Raw genomic sequence first — 7,793 nt, 5'->3', positions numbered from 1 at the left:
TTGAAGAATGTTGTATGTTTATGTTTGTATGTATGCATGATGGTGTCCTAGAGGTCTTTGTGTCTCTGTTCATTTTTTTTTTTAATTCTTTTTTCTTTATGTAACCCCAGACTGCATAATCTTGTATTACCTGTTCTCATGTTTCTGACTCTGTCTTCTGCCTCCTTAAATTTGCTATTCAGCCCCTCGAGTGAATTTTCCATCTCATTGTACTGGGGCAATCCCAGAATTTCTCTCTTTAATAATTTCTATTTTGTTTTTATATTCTCTACTTGGTGAGACATTGGTTTTGTTTTGTTTTGCCTTTTGTTCCTTCTTTAAACATAGTACACTTTAATTCTTTTTTAACATCTTTAAAGTATATAATTTAAAATTTTCACCCAATTATGTTCAATTACATCAGGACTTCCCCTGAACAATTGTTTTTCACTGCTTCCCTCTCACCCCACCCATGCATAGGTTATTCCCCTTTGTTTCTTTCCGTGTCTCATAATTTTAGATGAGAATTGGGCATTTTAAATAATGTGGCAGACCCAGAAGTCATATCTCCCCCTCCCACAAGGGTTTTTGCTTTTGCTGTTTGTGGTTGTTGATGTTTGTTTAGTGCCCTTTCTGATTCAATTCTGTAATGTCTGTGTTCTTTGTCATGTGTGAACATTGATGTCTACACTTGGTTATCTTAGCAGTCAGCTGATCACTGAGTGGAAATTTTCTTAAATTCCTAAAAGCAGTATATCCCCCAGTCTTTACTGAGGAGCTGTGTGTGACAGAGTGTTTCTTTACCACGGAGACAATTTCCACCTCTGCTATAGCTTTCACTTCCCACTTTCAGAGAGCCTCAAGGTTAAGTAATAGTGAAAACTTACAGCCTTCTCAGGTCTGCCCTGTGCATTCACACAGAACCATGCTTGCATGTGACCTTCTAGAGCATCAGGAATATGGTAGAGCTTTTCAGAGCCAACAGTGAACATCTTATTCTCAAGATTTTCTTTAAAGCTTTTTGTTTAGCTTATTGTTTTTGACAACTGTCATTTCCCACTGCAGACAGCCAGCACATTCAACAATTGTGTCTGATTATTTTCAACAGATGCTCCAGGAGCAAGGCTGTTCACAAGGGGTTGACTTTGAGTCCCATCATTTAAAGACAGCCTTGTGGAGGGTATTCTAAGTAACCACCAAATGGTTCCACTATTTACTTCTTCAGAAATGGAACTTGAATGGATGTATGGTCCCATTTCCTCCTCCAATGGTTGCTAGGTTGCAGATTTTCACTGTGATTATGGGTTGTTGATTTTCAAGTTTACTGTGGAACTAGGTTTGAGAGGAGGACAAGTTAAAACACCCACAACTTGCTGTTTCTATCAAGATTCAGCAGTTTTTCTTCAGTATGTTTCTCCTGGAGTAATTTGTATCTGATTAATTTCTACAGTTCTAAGAGTTGATTGTGATATTTTTTGGCCAGTGTTTTCATTGCTGTTGTGGAGAGAAAATTTCCAAGTCCTTACTCTGTAACAGTTGTTGATACCAATTTATCAGACTACCTTAATAATAAAAATAAAGAGAACAGAAAGAATGATAAGAAGCAAGGGAGGGAATGCCAATAAATTAGTGTTGGGAAGTTCATTATTTAGAAAATGCAACATTTCTACAATGATGTAATGAACTTACACAGTGGGATGATACTGAAAGCTTTAAAGGGGACACTAACTATAGTGCTTTTATTTAATTTTAAAAAAAACCCACTTGTCTAACCCTTATTTTGTCATCTTGAACACGTAAGGAATGGAAAGGAAGAAAATAACATTCAAAAAGCTTCTAGAACATTCTGTACTATGGTGGGAATTTTCCAAATACCCAAAATTCTTTTACTGTAAATAGTAATAATTTCCAGAAGTGAATACTTTCTGGGATACCTCTTTGTTGCTGTTGTCATATGCAAAGCCCTATTGATAGACAAGGCACAAAGTACTCAAAAAAAAAAAAAAACAGAAAAATCCCATTTTATGATATCTGAATTAGTAGAAATAATCCCACAGTGACTATTTAGTTACTGATGGGACATAGCTTTGTTCATACTTCAATACAATAGGCCAGGCACAGCTTCAGGAACACCTTGTTGATTTATGAGTGATGTAAAACACACACACACACACACACACACACACACACACATTCATACACACACATACATACGTGCACTTTACATTCCTTGATAAAGAATTGATTTAGATAGGCATATTAGTTTTCTATTGCTGCTATAATAAATGACTTCAAGTTTGATGACCTGAATAAATGCAATATATTATATTACAATTTAATAGGTCAGAAGTCACAGAAGGGTTTCAATGGGCTAAAATCTAGGCATCAGCAATAAGCATTCCCTTCTGGAGTTCCCAGGGGAGAATATGTTTCCTTGCCTTCTCCAGTTTCTACAGACCACCTGAATTCTTTGGCTCATGTATTCTTGCTCTATATCCAAAGGCAGCATTTTAACATCTCTCTGACCCTGCTTCCGTTATCACAGAGCTTTCTCTAACCACAGCTGGGAAAGGTTCTCTGCTTTCCTGAGGAAGGGGATAAGATTGGACCACCAGCATAATCCAGGATAACTTCCCCCTCTGAAGGTCATTAATCTTGATCATATCTGTGATCACCCCTTTTTACATGTCAGGTGACATACACAGGTGTTGAGGATTAGGACATGGATATAGTGAGAGGACTTTATTCTGTCAATTGAAGTAGAGTGCTGGGAGCCATTAGCCAAGTAGGTATGACAATTTCCTTGCCAGCATACCCCATGTTGCTTAGTGGAAGGACTCGTGGAAATAGGACATTTTGCAGTGACCTTGCTCAAGGACCAGGGCGGATCCGGGTTTAGGGCGTTCCCGGTTTAGGACAATCCGGGTTTAGGGTGGTTCCAGGTTTAAGGTTATTCCTGCTGGGAATAGGGCGTATCCTGCTGCCTGAGTTCCCCTTGAGTTCTCACGGGATTCAGACAGTATTTTTTGGGAGACAGAAGCCCAGTGGGGGTGGATTTGGGCAGAGAACGTGGATTTCCCCAGAACGTGATTGTAGACTGCTGGTGTGAGTTCGGGAATAAAGAGTTGCTGTTTGAATCTACAAGCTGTGTGGTGGCTCGTGATTTTGTGCCCAGCCAGACTGCGGCAGTAGAGATAATCATTAAGTAGATTTTATGCAGATTTCAAAGGAGAAAACTGTAACTTTTAAACAGAGATTAGTTCGTCTCTCTTTTAACCCTGTTATCATACTTTCTACTACTAAGAACACATTATCAGACATTATATGCTTTCCAATATGATGCCCAGTGTTATAAAAAGTATCACTTATGAAGTAGTCTTGTTAAAAATATTTAATCTAAACCTAATTCATCCAATATTTTTAACCTCCAGTTTAGGGAAATACAGGTGATAGAGGATCAATTTAAAGGATACTACAAAGAAATGAGCAGACAAATCAAGAGGATGTAATATTCTACATGACAACTTATCTCTTTGACAAATCTGTATTATGGAGGAAGAGGAAGAGTGAATATAAATTGCTTTAGGTTAAAGGACACAGAACAACCAAAGGTAATGAATGGTCCTTGATGGAATCTTGGTTTGAAAATTAAAGAAGCCTGGAAAGCATGTTTTGGAGGCCAGTGATAGTATTTGAACATGAATGAGGAAGCAGATGACATTAAGAAATTCTCTATTTGTTTGGTGACCATTTCAACAGTACTGGAAATATGTAGGAAAACACTCTTATTTTTTGGAAATGCATGCCAACGTATGTTGATGCATCATATCCTTCATAATTAATCTTATAATGGTTCAGAATAAAACATATGTTTAAGAAATAAATATGGCCAAATGTGAATAAGGTAGAATATGTGGATAAATTTTGTTATTTTTACTTTTTCTTTATTATTAAACATTTTAATGTTAGTACAGATTTTTAAAATCCAACCTAAAACAATACACATATCAAACCTGCTTAACTGCATTATAACTAGTTGAAGACAATTAAGATGTCATTACAGAAATATTTTCTTCAGAAATAATTAGGAAAAAGTCATTCAGTCTAATCTTTTCTCATTCTAGTAGTGAATTCCTTTAAAATGAATTTTCTTATTTTTTGTTTTTAGAAAGTAGAAAGAAAATTTCTAGAATCACAAAAATAGAGCTATGATAACATGATTTTAATTTTATTTTTAGAAAGTCAATGTGTTCTTAGTGCCTGATACAATACCTGACACATCAATCAACAGATCAACTATCAATCAACAGATCTTTGGGGTCTCATTGAACCTTATACAATCTATATATCAGACTCCAGTGTGTCCTTGGCAGACATCTGGCTCCAATTCTTGAAGTACGGAGAGTATGTTTTATTCACAAAATGTGAGAAGACACTACTTGGAGGTCAGTCAACCATAGAATATGAGTTACGTGAAGGAGGAGTCACTTGATATCACTAGTCTGAACTTCAACTTAATCAAGAGCATCAGGCATCCAATAAACTACTCTCTTGGCATGCCTATTCTTGCTCAACAGATGTCACTGCAGGAGAACCCTTATAATGATGGGGCTTATAATGAGGACACCACCAAAGTGCAGAAGTTTTTGGACACTCCTGATGGCAATATAAAGGAAAAACAGTGCACCACAATTTTTTTTAAAAGAATTTGTTCAATTGGTTATTTATGACAGTAGAATGCATTTTGACACATCATGCATTAATGGAGTATAACTTCTTATTCTTCTGGTTGTGCATGATATAGAATTACACCAGTCATGTAATCATATAATACATATAGGGTGATAATATTCGATTCATTTTATTATTCTTCCTATCCCAATACCCTCTCCCCTCCCTTCACTCCCCTTTGTCCAAAGGACCTCTATCCTTACCCAGCCTCACTTCCCATTGTGAATTAGCATCCACATATCAGAGAAAACATTCAGCCTTTGGGTCTTTGGGATTAGCTTATTTTGCTGAACATGATAGTCTCTAGCTCCATCCATTTACCTGCAAATACCATAATTTCATTCTTCTTTAAGGCTGAGTAATATTCCATTATGTATATATAGCACATTTTCTTTATTCATTCATCTGTTGAAGGGAACCTAGGTTGGTTCCATAGTTTCTGTATTGTGAATTGAGCTGCTGTAAACACTGAGGAGCTCACCATAAAATTTGAGTCCAGTATGGAAAAGTATAGTTGGAAAGTGAAGCCATTTCCTCTGAATTTCCTTTCACATCTCTGACATTTCCATTTCATTCTTGCTCTCTTTGAAAAGTTTGTCTTTCCTTAGAGGTTTCTTCATGCTATTCTTCTCATTTATATGACCTCCTTGAATATTCATGTCCAGTTACCGAATCATACTTCACCTAGGTTTCAGCCCCGTGTCTGTGTTTCCAATTCCCTGCTAGATATTTCTATTTAGATCAACATGAAAAATGAAAACCTGATGCCCAAACTTGCTAATCATGCATTCCCTACCTTGTGAAATGGTACTGCAATATAGCCAAGCTAGCTGACATAGTCTTAGAAGAACCTCAAGGTTCAAAGAGTCCTGCACACTGGTTATGTACCAGGCATGTCCATCCATTAATATGTTGAAGGCTTGACTCCAGTGATCCAGAATGTGACTGATTTTGGATGTAGAGTCTTTAAAGCAGTTATTAAGTCAAAACGAGGTCTTTCAGATGGGTTTTAAAACCATAAGTCTGTTGTCCTTAAAAGAAGAGGAGGTGTACACTGAAGAATACAAAAGGAAGATATCATGAAGACACAGGAAGAAGACAGCCAGCTTCAAGTGAAGGAGACAGGCCTTAAAAGGAATCAGCCCTGCTAACACTTTGATCCAGGACTTCAGGCTCCAGAGCTGTGAGAAAATAAGCTTCTGTGCTTAAGCCACCCAGTCTATGGTACTTTACTATGGCAGCCCGAGCAAACTAACATAGTCTGACTCTTTTTTTTTTTTTTTTCACGGTAATAAGACTTTTCTGAGGAAAGAGACTATGCAAAAGAAAAAAACTATCAAAAATCATAAGTTACTTGGGAAACCATGAATAGTTCAGTATGACCAGATTGTTGGTTTTAAAGTGGGGAAGGCACACAGGGAATTTGGGGGAATGAGACAAGAGAGAGAGGAAGAGCCAGGTTATGAGAGGCCTCCTGCGTCAAATAAAATAATAATAGAAGTTGGGGTATGTGTGAAGACATTCTGGAATAAAAGGAAATTGTATTAGAGATTTCGTAAATTTCAGTTAGATTCCTCCAATCAAAGTTACTCACTGGTGTGCAATTCTTAGGGCTTATAGCTGGTCCAGTTTTCTCTGATAGTAGGAGAATTTAATGAGAATAATTAGTAGTTTTCAAGGGATAGAGACATATTTTTAAGAACTACCTTAATCCTTTTCTTTCACAAGATGTTTATCACTCCTAAGAAATTTAAATATTTTTTTATATTTGTGTCAATATTTGTTCCCCACTCCCTTATTCCAATAATTTCTTCTCTACAATGTTTATGTTTTGATAGGATCTGGAATTAGTTCTAGCAAGTTTTGTTGAGTTGTGCTTATGTAAGCTGGATTTAGTTAGAATCTCTACTTTTATAAAGTCAGTATCTTTGTTTCTCAAGTCTTAGTATTTACTTTGCTTCTTTTTAATTACTGTTCACTTTTCTAACATCTCAGATATGGATAAGTATCTTTGTTTTCCTTTCTGTTGTCTCCATTGTAATAATCTCGACTTTCCTGTGGAGAGAGTAGAATTAGTAGAGAGCTGCAAATTCCATGAATGCACTGTTCACAACTAATTTATTTATCAATATGTTCCCAAGGTCTTATATACTGCCTGACACATGGTTAATCATATATTTATTTTAAAGGAAAAGAAAAACTTGCATATTTACTCCAAGTATCTGTCAACAAGTCTTTATGATACAATATTCTTAAATTAGAGCATTACTTCAGAATCCATGAGGGGGGACAATTTTCAATACACACATGAGCTAGTAATGCCTCAGTCTTGCTGAGTCTGGGTTTGAGGTTGGGAGTGATGGAGGTATGAAGACAAATGTATCATGAAAAAGTTTCCAATATGATTTTGATGTCCATTTCTAACTGATAGGGACTGAAGTTGTTTCTGCTTTTATTTCAGTCAAATTCCTCCTGAACTGAGTCAAAGGATACATAAATGTGCCAGGAAGTGTGAGAAATGCTTTGGAGGGAGGGGAGATTTTGTGTAGAACCTCTCAGCACATTCTTTTGCTCTTTGTAATCATAGGGCTGGTCTTCACTGAGATCATGCCTTGTATTTTTATCCTTAAGGAGTCATTCTGGAAGGGCAGGGAAACTACTGACTGAGAATCAAAAGCCCTGGGTTTTATTTTTGGTTTTCATTTATTAGGTTTCAGCTCTCAAGCAAAATGGTTCTCTGGGCCTCAGTTTCCCCACCTGTAAAATGGGAATAATAAGGTCTATTTGAAAATATAAGTAATATGAATATTTGAGGAATGAATTATTCTGATTAACTTCTGTGACTGAGGAATATCCCTTACTACTCTGACCTTTAAGGCATGTGTTTTACTTTAAAGACATAAAACAAATGGCTACTTGTAGAAGAAAATAGAGGTAAGATTTCTACTAATGGACTTCCAAAGCCAGCTGTCCTTATAACCAAGACATTTGCTGATTTCTCCTACTTTCACTGAAGTCAAGGGCACAACAGCAAAATGGCTTTTGGTGATGTCTTTCCTATCTGTCCCTTTAGGATGTGTCAG

The sequence above is a fragment of the Marmota marmota genome, unplaced genomic scaffold (genome assembly GCF_001458135.2).
Source record: "Marmota marmota marmota unplaced genomic scaffold, marMar, whole genome shotgun sequence".
Classification (NCBI taxonomy): Eukaryota; Metazoa; Chordata; class Mammalia; order Rodentia; family Sciuridae; genus Marmota; species Marmota marmota.
Note: the sequence above shows the minus strand (reverse complement) of the source record.